Raw genomic sequence first — 12,600 nt, forward strand, 5'->3', positions numbered from 1 at the left:
CTTTCTTTCTTTCTTTCTTTCTTTCTTTCTTTCTTTCTTTCTTTCTTCTTTCTTTCTTTCTTTCTTCTTTCTTTCTTTCTTTCTTTCTTTCTTTCTTTCTTTCTTTCTTTCTTTCTTCTTTCTTTCTAAGATTTTATTTATTTATTTGAGAGAGAGAGAGAGAGCGCAGAAGCAGTGGGATGGGCGGGAGGGGCAGAGGGAGAGGGAGAAGCGAGCTCCCTGATGAGCAGGGAGTCCAACACAGGGCTCGACCCCAGGACCCAGAGATTATGACTTGGGCCAAAGGCAGACACTTAACCAACTGAGCCACCCAGGTGTCCAACCTTGGGGAAACGTTCTAAGTAGCCTTAGGAAGTAGCTAGGTGGGGAAGGCATAACTAGAAACTTCTGGCTGTTATGTCGGAGTTTCCAAGACTCCAAAATAGTTTTCTTTCCTTTCCCCAAAGTTGAGCTTTTTCATAAGCCCCAGGCAGAGCAGAGAAGGGAGAAGCATCTAGGGAAAGCTGAGGGACACTAGAGACCTAGTGTCAGAGGGAATGTTGGCCTTGCATCCACATGGCTCAGAAGACCCCCATCCCTACCTTAGCACTAGCCCAGAGCTGACACTCATCAGTGGTGCGGAGCTCTGAGGTAAGAGGAGGGACACCAGAACCTTGGGTCTGGCTTGCTCACTTCCTTGCTGGGGGACCTCAGGCCAGGGGCTCCTCTCCTTTAGGACTATTTCTCGTCTACCATGGATGCACTGGACTGACTAATGCCCTCATGTTCTAGGGCTCCAAACTGCCATACGGAAACTAATAATAGCAGACACAGCACAGCATAAAAGTTCCCCTGGAGATGCAGCAACCAGAAATGGGTGTGGGGCTTACAGATTTCCTTGCTATTTATTAAGCACAGGGCACTATGCCAACCACAGATGTGCAGCCTGGGAGGTAGGAACTCAGATTCTAGTCCCATTTTTGCCTTTAACTCCCTGTATGGCCTAGCCTCAAACATGAGCATGCACAGGAGTAGAATCACCGGGAAGTGGCACGGATGTTTGGCCCTACCCCCCTAATTTCCGATTTAGTAGGTTTAGCCTGCGGCCCAAGAATTTGCATTTCTAACAAGTGCACAGGTGACACTGAGGTTGCAGGTGGAGAGAATGCACTTTGAGAACTGCCAGCCTAGCCACTCCTCTCGTCTGAGTCTGAATTTCCTTGGCCCTTGACAGGGAGAATCACACCAGCCCTGCTTACCCCCTGCCAAAGGGTGCTGTGAGGTGCAAATCAAAAAGCCAGGTGAATTGTGGAACTTCTGAGAGCTGGTTGGGACCTCGAGATCCATCTGCTTTGAACTCCCGACCTGACAGGAGAAGAAACTGAGGACCAGAGATGGCACAGAACAAGGTCACAGTCGATTTGAAGGTGACAGAGCTGGAATGAGAACCCACATAGCCTCCACCCTTCTCCCAGGTTCCCCTAGCCTGAAGGAGATGCTTTTAGCATCTTTCTTTTAAGATGAAGTGACGCTACATGGTGTTTGTAGCAGGCGTTCTGAGTATCTGCCCGTGTTCCTTGGTGTCACCATGTCTGCGCACGCCGACCCAATAGCTTCCAAGTGCCAGCCCCAGGGACTCTCCCTGGGGATTTTCTCTGGCCTCGGAGCCCACTCTGCCTGGCCTGCACGCATGCAAGAAAGTTGTCAGGAACACAACATCTACTTCCCCCGAGCAGCTCTCAGCCAATGATGTGAAGATACGTACCCCAGCTCCCTCACGCCTTGATTGGGACAACTCTGAGGCACATTCTACGCCATCACCCAGAATTCCGCAGTGGAACTGAGCACTGGCTGGTTACAGCAGAAACTTGCAGCAGAGACTTGCTTGCTAGTACACGCTTTGCTTCTTTCCCTTCCTTGTCTCGCTTTCTAACAACACCTCTGCAGAGGCATCCTCTGATTACCTCTCAAATAAACTATTTGTTTCAAATGCTTGTTTCAGGGTCTGTTCCTGGGGGAACCCAGTCTCAGACTGTATAATAATAATAATAATAATAATAATAATAATGGTAACTTCCATTTACTGAGCACCTACTATATATATCAGGTCTCATGCACATATGACCTTGTGTGATTCTCATGACAACATTCTTATCACCTCTAGGTAACTGGTGAGACAGTTCAGGTTCAGAGGCCTGACCAAGGACTGTCGGCTGGTAAGCTTTCAGTAGGATAGGGTGCCAAGGGACCTGGGTCCCTTCCAGGAGGCCCAGCCCTACTGGGTGGTCACACCCAGAGAAAAGGCAGTCAGGGGCACTTTTAAGCCCTGACACTGTCCCCACAACAGGCACTATTCACAGTGGCAGCAATGGGACTCCTTCTAAGGGCCTCATTAGTTGAGGATATTGATGAAGGAGACAGCCGGAGAGGAATAACAGGCAAATACTTGATGGTCGTGACTGCAATCGACACGGGTTTGTGACTACTCTTGGAGATTCCCAGGAATAACTGGAAGACACTTTGAGAAGGATCATTTCCTGCCTATGTAGGAGGGGGCTCAGGGCTGTTGTCTGTGGACAAAAACGGGACTCCATTTTGTAATCCCAGGTGGGTGAAGCCGGGAAATGCTTAGGCTACACCGAATACATTCCTAGTGTGTTTGTGTGGACAGCATATGGTCTTTGTTTCTGGAAGTGCAATGTTTCGCTTTAGGTTTAAGGTTCAAAGCGTGTTTCCATAGTAAATATTTTTGTTATATAAAAAGAAAGCTATTTTGGTAATAATAAAGTCATATACTCATGTACAGTGAAATAAGTTCCCTAGATGGTACTCGCGGGCCTGCATTAGACTTCACACTGGGCCCATTTTCCCCGGAGGGAGCTTTGAGTGTGTCTTCCCGTTTCTGGCCTCTGTTTCCTCACGTGTCCCAAGTGAGGCGGCTGAATGGGCCCCAACGTTTCCGAGGTCCCAGGTCTGGCAGGGCCCGTGGCTCTTCCCTGGGGCCGCTTGGCAAATGCAGGCAGCTTGCTGCCCCAGTCTAGCCTGGAAGCAGATCTGTAATTGAGCCTGCAGGGTCCCTGTGACAGGCACAGCCTGTAAATCTCAGCTGGGGAGGCAGCCCCGGGAGATAAATGGTACTGCAGCTGACTCTCCTTGCACTCTGGGAGCAGCCTATCTCTGGGGTTAACATGGAGAGAAGGGAGAGCAGATAAAGCCATTCCCCATGGATAAGACACTCAACAGGGTGTGTGTGGGGGGTGGGGGGTGGTACGAGGACCCAGGCCACCCCTGGCAGGGAAGGGGTGGTTGCAGAGGGGTGTTTGCTCCTGAACATGGGCACAGGAGGATTTAAGCAACACGGTGACATGGTCAGAATGAATGCATTGTCATGGAGTATTTATATGCCTCCCTCCTCGCTCGGGCTCTGAGCCCGGACACCGTGTCTGAGTCAGCTCAGTGTGCCCAGCACCAGGACTGGGAGAGGATAGGCATCAGTGAATACAAATAATAGAAAATAATCATGATCGCTAATGAGAACAGTGATAGCTAATGAGAGCTAATGCTCAGTCTGTGCCAGGCCCGGGCTTCCTGTTCTGCATGTAATCCTAGAAGGCACATCTCCATGACACAGAGATGTCAAGTAACTTGTCCATGAGCACTCAGCTAGTAAGTGGCTGAGCCAGGATTTAAACCCACGTAGCTTGGCTCTGGAGCCTGGGCGCCGACTCACTCTGCAAAATGATCAATACAGTAGTGACAACAACAACAATGAAAATTCACTCTGTCAGCGTCTGTCACGGTGACTGTGGGAGGAATGCATGAAGGATGGGCAGGCATCCACGGGGCAGCCTGGCAGAGGGAAGCAAGGGACAAGGGCTGAGAGAGGTCACTGCCTGTCTGAGGAATGATGAGACGCTTGGAAAGACCGGAGCATAAAGGGGCAAGGACAGAGATGAATCCGGGGAGGGAGGCAGGGGCCAGATCCCCATGAGCCTCAGGTGCCAGGCTAGGGAGCTCAGGCTCAGTCACATGGGCGAGGGCAGGCCAGGTATGAGGACCACACCATCTCCCACTAGCTCTGTGACCTTGGGCAAGGCACTTCCCCCTCCTGGAAGCTCCGCTTTCTCATCTGTAAACTGATAATCTCACTCTCTGCCTCACAGGGCTTGGGCAAAGATTAACGAGGCGACAGACAGAAAGGATTTTGTAGATTGTAAAAGATTTCACAGATGCAGATTGGGGGCTGGGGATGGAAAGAAGTGAAGGGACAGCAGCTGTGAATTTAGCCAACTGCTTTTTACATAGAGCCTATAACTTCACTCCAACTTTTCCTGTTATTAAGAGTAATGCCATTTGCATGTGGCGTTCCTACTTGCCATTTGGCCTTTATTACCTCACTTGAGGATCCTCAAACCTTGAAGTGAGATGTAATTATTCCTGCCTTACAAGCCAAGACACCGAGACACGGAGCGGTGGCACGACCCGCCCCAGCTGTGCAGGCCAGGGCGGGGAGTTGAGGCAGGGCCTAGGTTTACAGCTGCACTGTCGGGTCTTTCTTTCTTTCTCTCTTTCTTTCTTTATTTTTTTTTAAAAGATTTATCTATTTATTTGAGAGAGAGAGAGAGAATGTGAGTGGGGGGAGGGGCGGAGGGAGAGGGAGAGAAATCCCAAAGCAGACTCCCCACTGAGCATGGAGCCCCAATGCAGATGCAGGGCCCATCCCAGGATCCTGAGATCATGACCTGGGCTGAAATCAAGAGTCAGACACTTAACCCACTGAGCCACCCAGGCGCCCCTGCACAGTTGTGTTCTTTCTATTCGGTCTCACAAAACCTGATTGATATTGAGCAGCTTGTCAGAGCCGACACCTCCAAAGGGCAAACTAAGGGCACAAAGGCGCCAGACAGCCAGATACAGCAAGAACTGTTGACTAGCGTATTCGGGATTGGAATACTTGAGGTCCTGACTATTGGTCAATAACCTCGACGGTCTGTGACAGGTCATTATTTGTCATTTTACAGAGGCCCAAATTTGAATTCTTCGTTGCAAGACCGGTATGCGGAGACAAAGCCCTGCCTGGCCTACACGTCTCAGCTCAACTTACGGTTTTCTCCTCTTTGGGAGAGGCAGGGTGGTCCGGGGTGAGAATGCACACGGGCTTGCAGGCAGTCCGTCTGGGGAGCAATCCCAGCTCTGCCACCCAAAGCCATGTGACCTTGAGTGAGTGGCCTCCTGTGTCTGAACTTCAGTTTCCTGGTTTGTAATACAAGGACGGTAATACCCACCTCAAAGCCCTTTAAGGATTAATGAGCTCACAGTGGTTCACAGACCCCGCAGGAAGCCCAGGGAACAGGTCACGGTGTGGGCTCTGAGAGAGGAGAGGGGAGACAGGAGCCTTACTTTACACTATGAACCTTTTTGTAATCTCTTGTTTCTCAATCATGGTGGGGGGGGGGCTGTTCAATATAATGTGCATAAAGCACTTAACACAGTCTTGACAGAATATTCCATAAATGTTAGCTTTTATTGTTATGATACACATTATTATTATAAATCAGTTTTTAAGAACTCTGTTTCTTTGTGGAAAATGACTCCCCCCACCCTCAAAACAAAATGCTTCTTGATGGAGCTAAATGGAAGAGGCTAAAGCAAGTGATGCTTCTTAGCCAACGCCCAGAGAATAGCAGTTTCCTGGGGCCACCACCTGCCTTTGACTGGGCTCCTTGCTGAGTCAGGTGAGGCTGACACCTGAGCACCTGGAGGAACATGGCAGCTTTGCTGAGAGAAAGGCTGGCCCACTCAGGAAGGGCCTCGAATGCCTGTCAATCAGTCCACAGCCCTGGGCCTGGCACCTGTCTTTGTGGCTCGCTGGCTGAGCAACCCTGGGCAGGTCACTGAACCTCTCTGAGCCATCAGATTTTCACTTGACGAATGGGGACAACGATACTCCCGGGCCTTGTTGGGCTGCTGGGAGGCTTTGAGAGTTACGTGGCAGCTACCATGATCACATCTTCACCTCCATCGTTAGAAGGCACCTGGGCTTCATCGGGGCAATGCAGACCAGGACAAGGCTTCCTGCTTGCTGCGCTAAGGTTGGACTCTAGCGGTTAGGTCACTCCAGAGGCCAGTGTGGAGCAGGGACTGGAAGGGACTAAGAAGGACTGTGTGTGTGACCCTCCCACTCCCACCCCATTTGGCCTCCCTGGACCACACCTTTAGCTATGAATTGAACTCACCCAGCAAAAGGATGGTTCTGGATTGCAACAGGGAAACAAAATCTGAACGTTAACTAACAGAGCTTTACCTTATCCACTTGCCCGGGATGGTATTTATGCTAATCCTGTTCCAAGCAAAAGCAACTCAGACTAATAACAGCCGCGCCTCGGCTCTGGGTTCCACACCATCTGTTGGCCCACACGTTCTGGATTAGGGTTTCCTGTGCGGCGCAGACAGGGCTGCTTGGCTGTGTGGGGACTCATGGGCCAGCTCGGAGGCGTGGCGGGGGGCACTCATTCAGCACACATGTACCTCCTCGGCCCCTACTAGGGGCCGAGCCCTGCGCCAGGCACTGGAGACCCAGAGGAGGGACGGACAAGGTCGCTGTTCCCATGAAGTGTGTGCTCTGGTGGGAGTACACCAGAAAAAAGAAACAATAAATGAGTAGAGTAAGTAAGTAAGTTGAGATGGGCTTAAATGCTATGAAGATGTATCAGGGAACAGCTTGGGGGTCAGGGCCTAATTAGGGTGGTCAGGGAAGAGCTCTCTGAGGAGGTAAGGCCTGCATGACAAGGAGTCGCCGCGGGGCGGTCCAAGGGTGCCAGGCAGAGGGAAGAGTGGATGCAAACACCCCAACAAAGGGCCACAGTTGATGAGTTTCAGGGACAGAAGGCCAGAGTGGCTGGAACCAGGGGTAGGAGACAAGATGGCAACGGGGCCAGAGGCCAGGACCTTGGGGACCTCATAGACCTCTGTACGGGATGTGTGATGGGAGCCACCGAGGGCTTTGCGCAGAGGAGTCACATGACCTGCAAGTCTGTTCTAGATGTTCACTCGGGCTGCTGGGTGGAGAACCGATTACAGGGGGGTCGAGGGCGCCCCCGAGGAGACAAGGGCAGAGGCTCTGGCAGTGGGGTGTAGAGAGGAATAAGGGTGGAGGTTACCTTTTGGAGGCAACAATGAGAGGAAGAGGCGGAGTGTAGAGTACCCAGCACAGTCTCGTGTGCAGCAGGAGAGCACTATGTGGTGGCTGGTGATGATGTGATTCTCTACCACACGGCCTCTCCGGAATAATAACGTTGAAAAGTCCTGATATTTGATCAGCTCAAGGACTGGGCCAGAGGCCCCCATGATAATGCCCGATGCATTTCCCCTTGTGAGCTGTCCTCAAATAATGAACCCCATGGCCACGTGGGCTGCTTGCCTCTGAAGGGAACCTCCCACGGGCCATGCGTTTTCAGGGTCTGAAGCAATCCAAGCCAGAGTGCTTCCTCGGGGAGCTCTGCCCTCTGCATCAGGCACGTACAGAGACGCACCGACACAGCACGAACCGCAGAACCACGGGAAACTCAGGGCCGAGGGCGGGCTTGGCCCCTCTCCTGCATGGTGCGATCCCGAGCAGGACCTCGCCTGGTCTCCCAACGCCCTCGTTCAGTGCGTGTACGCCGAGCTGCTGCTCTGTACCAGACTCTGTCGGGGACACGGGAATGAATCAGACCCAGTCCCTGCCCTGAAGCTCACGTGAAGGGGGAGGGCCCGATGTGCCACAGGTGCTCAGGATTTGCTGATTAACAGTCACCTGAGTACTCAGCCCCTGATACTGTTCCTCTGCTTTTCCGTAAGTATTTCCTCATCTCAAAAATCGTAAAAATCTCCCAAGTAGAAATTTCCAGCCCACAATTCGGGCCTTCACAGACTCATTCCCGCCCCTCATTCTCCACTCTCACCTGGGGCCATTCTTCGTCTTTCTGCACTTGGGCTCCGGCCACATGACGCACATTATTGTTCCCCGTTCTTTGGCATTTCTCTGCCGTGCATATACCTTTCCTTGTACCTGGAACACCACTTGTCCCACTCACTCCCTGATAAGCTCCTAGATACCCGTCAAAGCCCGGCTCCAGAGTTAGCGTTTTTGCAAAGCCTTTCTGATTCTCTCCAGACGGGGCCCCTCCACAGGCATGGTCAGGCCCTCGCTCCATGATGCTCCCACAGCCCGCCACCCATTCCTCTCTAGGATAGGTTGCTGTGGACGATGACTCGGCCCCCCCGCCCCGCCCCCCCCCGGAAGACGAACTAGGACACAGAGCCCCTGTCAGTTCCGCTCATCTCGGGGCCTGGCATAGAAGAGTGAGATACTCGGTGAAGCGTTTTCGTTCATGGGGGTGGACAGGGTGTCAGCGTGGCCGTAGTAAAGATAGATGAGAGGCGTAAACATGAGGCCAGAGAGGTCACCAGGCTCCGGGGCAGATTTCGGGCACTGGAGAAAAGGCCGTGGGAGAAGACGAAGACCAGATCCCACCCAGAGAGGTGAAGCGGTAGGACAAAACTATTTGGGGGTGTGATGGGGCTATAAATACGGACGGTGTTTACATGATGTCTCAAGGGCCGTTAGCTCTGGGCTCATTTTCCAACATAAATAAGAGAAGATAACCCTTGCCATTAAGGACTTAAGGTCTCTTAATAGGAAACAAAATACCTGTACCTACAAACATCATCCCCTTCTTCACCTTGAGACTGTTTCGTGATACACTCTCTTATTCAGATGTGGGGATTGAGACCCAGAGGGTTGAAGTTGCTTGTCTAAAGTTGCCAGTTGAACAGCAATGAGCCAACGATTATCCTACTCAAAGGCAGTTGTGAAGAGCTGTGGAGGAAAAAGTCTTGCCAATCACAGAATTTGTATCTCACACAGCATGGTTGTTTGTATGTTTTCTGCATTAAAACATTACAATAGATGAATCTATATTCACTGTGAAAAAACAATCTGATTGGATTATAACCCAAACTATAAAATAGATATACGTGAGTCCATACTGATAGGTAGGTAGGTAGGTAGGTAGATGGGAGAGAATGGACAAATCTTCCTTAGGGAAGAATTCCAAATAATACAAGGAGATACTCCAACCATGAGGTGGAATTTAATCATGACCACCTTTGAGTAGGGTCTGGTGACTTCCCCCAAAGAATAGAGGATGAAAAGGGAAAAAGTAACATTACAGTGGAGCAACTGGGCAGACACTACCTTAACCAAGCCAGGGAGGTTAACATCCCCAGCGATAACTTCAGGGAATATCATTTGCCCCTGATGCACTGTGACAGGAGGGGCAGCTCACGCCCGTGGTACTCTTCCCCACGACCCATAACCCCAGTTCAGTCAGGAGGACTTCTTCTGACAAACTCAGACTTAGGAACATTCTACAAAATACCTGGCCAGCCCTGCTCAAGACTGTCAAGGTCATAGGAAACAAGGGAAGACTGGGAAACCGGTCAGAGAGAGGAGAAGACTGGAGAGGCATAATGACTAAATGCAGTTCAATCCCAGAATGAATCCTGGAACAGAAAAGGGATGTTAGTGGAAAAGCTGGTGAAGGCCTAATGAAGTCCGGAGTGTAGTTCGAAGTAACGTAACAATGGTGGAGTTCTCATTTTGACAAATGACCCACACCACTGCACCATGGTAACAACAGGGGAAACCAGGTGAGGGCCGTATAGGAGCTCCCTGTATTATCTTTGTCACTCTTTTGTAAGTCTAAAATTAGCCCCAAATAAAAAGTTTATTTTAAAAAATCAGGTATGGAGAGGGCGAGTCCCTCCTCCAGCACTCCACCCAAAGCCCCTGTCTAAATTGGGTACACACGCATACACATCCTCTTCAGTATGTTCCTGCAGGTTTTTCCCCCTTACATAAGTGGTTCCTCCAGTACCTACTGTTCAGTAACTTCCCTTTTTCACTGGACAATGTGCATCAGTGCTGCCTCCGCGTCAGCAGATTTTCAGGACAGATCTGCGCTGTCCCATACAGTAGCCACTAGCCACATGCAGCTATCGAACACCAGACTGCAAAAACTTAGTACAAAAAAAGAAAGCAAAATATCTGTTATGCTAATTACATGTTAACGTGATAATATCTTCAATGTATAGAGCTCAAGTATATGATTAATTTCATCCGTTTCTCTTGACAGTTTTTCACGTGGCCCCTGGGAAATGTACAACTACATATGTGGCTGGCTCGTGCTGTATTTCTATCGGGACAGTGCTGTTATAGACATCTAAACTCATCCTTATCTAACCTGCTGCATAGCGTTCCAAAATCTGTAAGTACCACAGTTTATTCACCCTTTCCTTTTCTAATGGAAATTGAGATTACTTTTAAATTTTATTACAGACCATGCTGCAATTTAATCTTTGTAATGCCTACTTTGTGCACTCGTAAAAATCTTTCTCTAGAGTAGGGGCCGGCCAACCAAGGCCATGACCAAACGCCACCTACCACACGCTTCTGTCAAGTTTCACCGGAACACAGACCCACTCGTTCGTTTCTGTATTGTCTCTGCTGCCTTTGTACTCCAGCCCCGGAGCTGAGTGGTTGGGAGAGGCCATGTGGCCTGCCAGGCCTAAAATACTCAGTGTCCCTTTATAGAAAAGTTTGCTGGCACCTGATCTAAGAGTTGTTACCAACAATTCGGAGAGCCATGTTGCAGGTCCAGCTCCCCGGAGAGGAGACTGTGAGATGGAGATGAGCAGACAGGAAGTTTGTTAGGGATTGTGTGGCCTTATGATGTGGTGGATTTGATAGGCTCCAGCTGACCACGAGCAGCTTTGGCTGCACGGTCAAAAGCCATGGGTTCTGCCAGATCATATGGTTCACACAGCATGGCTACTTGTATTTGTTTAGTGCTTCTCCCCTGGTAGACACTCTCTGGTGGGTGTAAACACAGAATACAATGAACTTCACACTTGCTGTCCACTCTCACAGTACATCCACACGCCTGTACCCCAGATCTCTTTGTCCCCGATTCTCCGATCTTATCCTTCCAGACCCCTACTAACTAACCAGCCAAGCCATTCACCACTGCCCATCAGATCCATGTCTATTCTAACCATGGGCCCCTCTTTCTTTCCACAAAACGTGGATGACTGAGTGTACCAATCAGAGCTTGTCCACTGGAAGGATTTCCTCCTCTACCGTCTTGTTTCCTTTTTTTTTTATTTTTAAAGATTTTATTTATTTGAGAGAGAGAAGGAGCGGGGGCGGGAGTAGCAGAGGGAGAGAGAGAAGCAGACTCTCTACTGAGCAGGGAGCCTGATGTGGGGCTCGATCCCAGGACCCTGAGATCGTGACCTGCACTGAAGGCAGCTGCTTAACTGACTGAGCCACCCAGGCACCTTTTTTCCCCCCTCTACCATCTTTCAAGGACACTGCAGTGGGGCCTGTAGTATAGCAACAGTCTATTTTTGGCTTGCTTATACATACTGAGCTGACCCACCCGTGAACAAAGCTTGGCTTTTTTTTTTCTCCTCCCGCTGGATAAAAGGAGCTCCTCAGGCAGCCATAGGTGATCTGAGGGAGAGGCACAGGGGCAAAGATGGAGGACGACATAAATGTCTGGGCCACCTGCTCATGCAGCTGTCTTTTGCCCTTTGGCCCTGCTGTGCCCAATCCCAGTTGTACCATGTCTATTGTGATAAATTGCTGCTGGCCTTGTGTGCCCTTATGACTTGGTGGATCTGATAGAATCCAACTTACGATGAGCAGCTTTAGCTGTATGGTCAACTTGATGATCTGCAGTCAGATGATCTGTCTCTACCAGAACCCTTAGCGAGTCAGAAGCTATTTTTTGAAAAGTGTGTCATTCCTGACTACAGATGACATGGCCCTGCTCTAGAACCCCAGAGGTCTATACCGTCTCCTACTAGGCCTTGTCATAAACTCTTTAAGTATCTTTTTCTACTACAGATACCTCAAATACCATGGGTTCTGCCAGGTCATATGGCTACTTGTACCATAGCCTGGATCTGCTGCTGAGCCCCTTCCCTCTCTGGGCCACCATCAAACCTGGCAGCCTTCTGTGTCACCCAGTATAAGAGACGGAGCAGTATTCCCAGGTGTGAAACACGCTGCCTCCAAAACCCAATGGGGCCTCCTCCCTGGCCTTGTGCTTCCTTCTTAATGGGGGAGTGGGGGCTGCAGTCGCTATCTTTTCCTTTGAAGGATACGTCCCTGGAACGTCCCGGACTACTGGTCCCTACAAATTTCACCCAGCTGTCAGGCCTCTGACTCTTCTTAGTGTCTTCTTCCACTCTCTGCAATGGATGCGTCTCGCTAAGGCTTCCAATATACGTATCCTTCATTGTCCATCTGGCCCAATTTGATGTTCTACAAGGTATCTAGGCAGGATAGGTCTTCTCAGACTAGGTTGTGGGAGGGCAGGAAGGTTAACAGCCCTGGGGCAAGGTTGTTGCAAGCGAATATGAACTCTTTCTTTCTGATAGGGAAGGACAGTGAAAAATGCTCCCCAGGCCGATAGCTACCCACCACGTACCTGAGGACGCGTTAATGTGCTCTAGGAAAGATACCATGTGCGGCACAGTGGCTGCAAACAGAACTACCACTTGGTTGATTCC

This window comes from Callorhinus ursinus, unplaced genomic scaffold (assembly GCF_003265705.2).
Source record: "Callorhinus ursinus isolate GAN/ISIS: 27379988/994484 unplaced genomic scaffold, GSC_fseal_2.0 scaffold9, whole genome shotgun sequence".
NCBI lineage: Eukaryota > Metazoa > Chordata > Mammalia > Carnivora > Otariidae > Callorhinus > Callorhinus ursinus.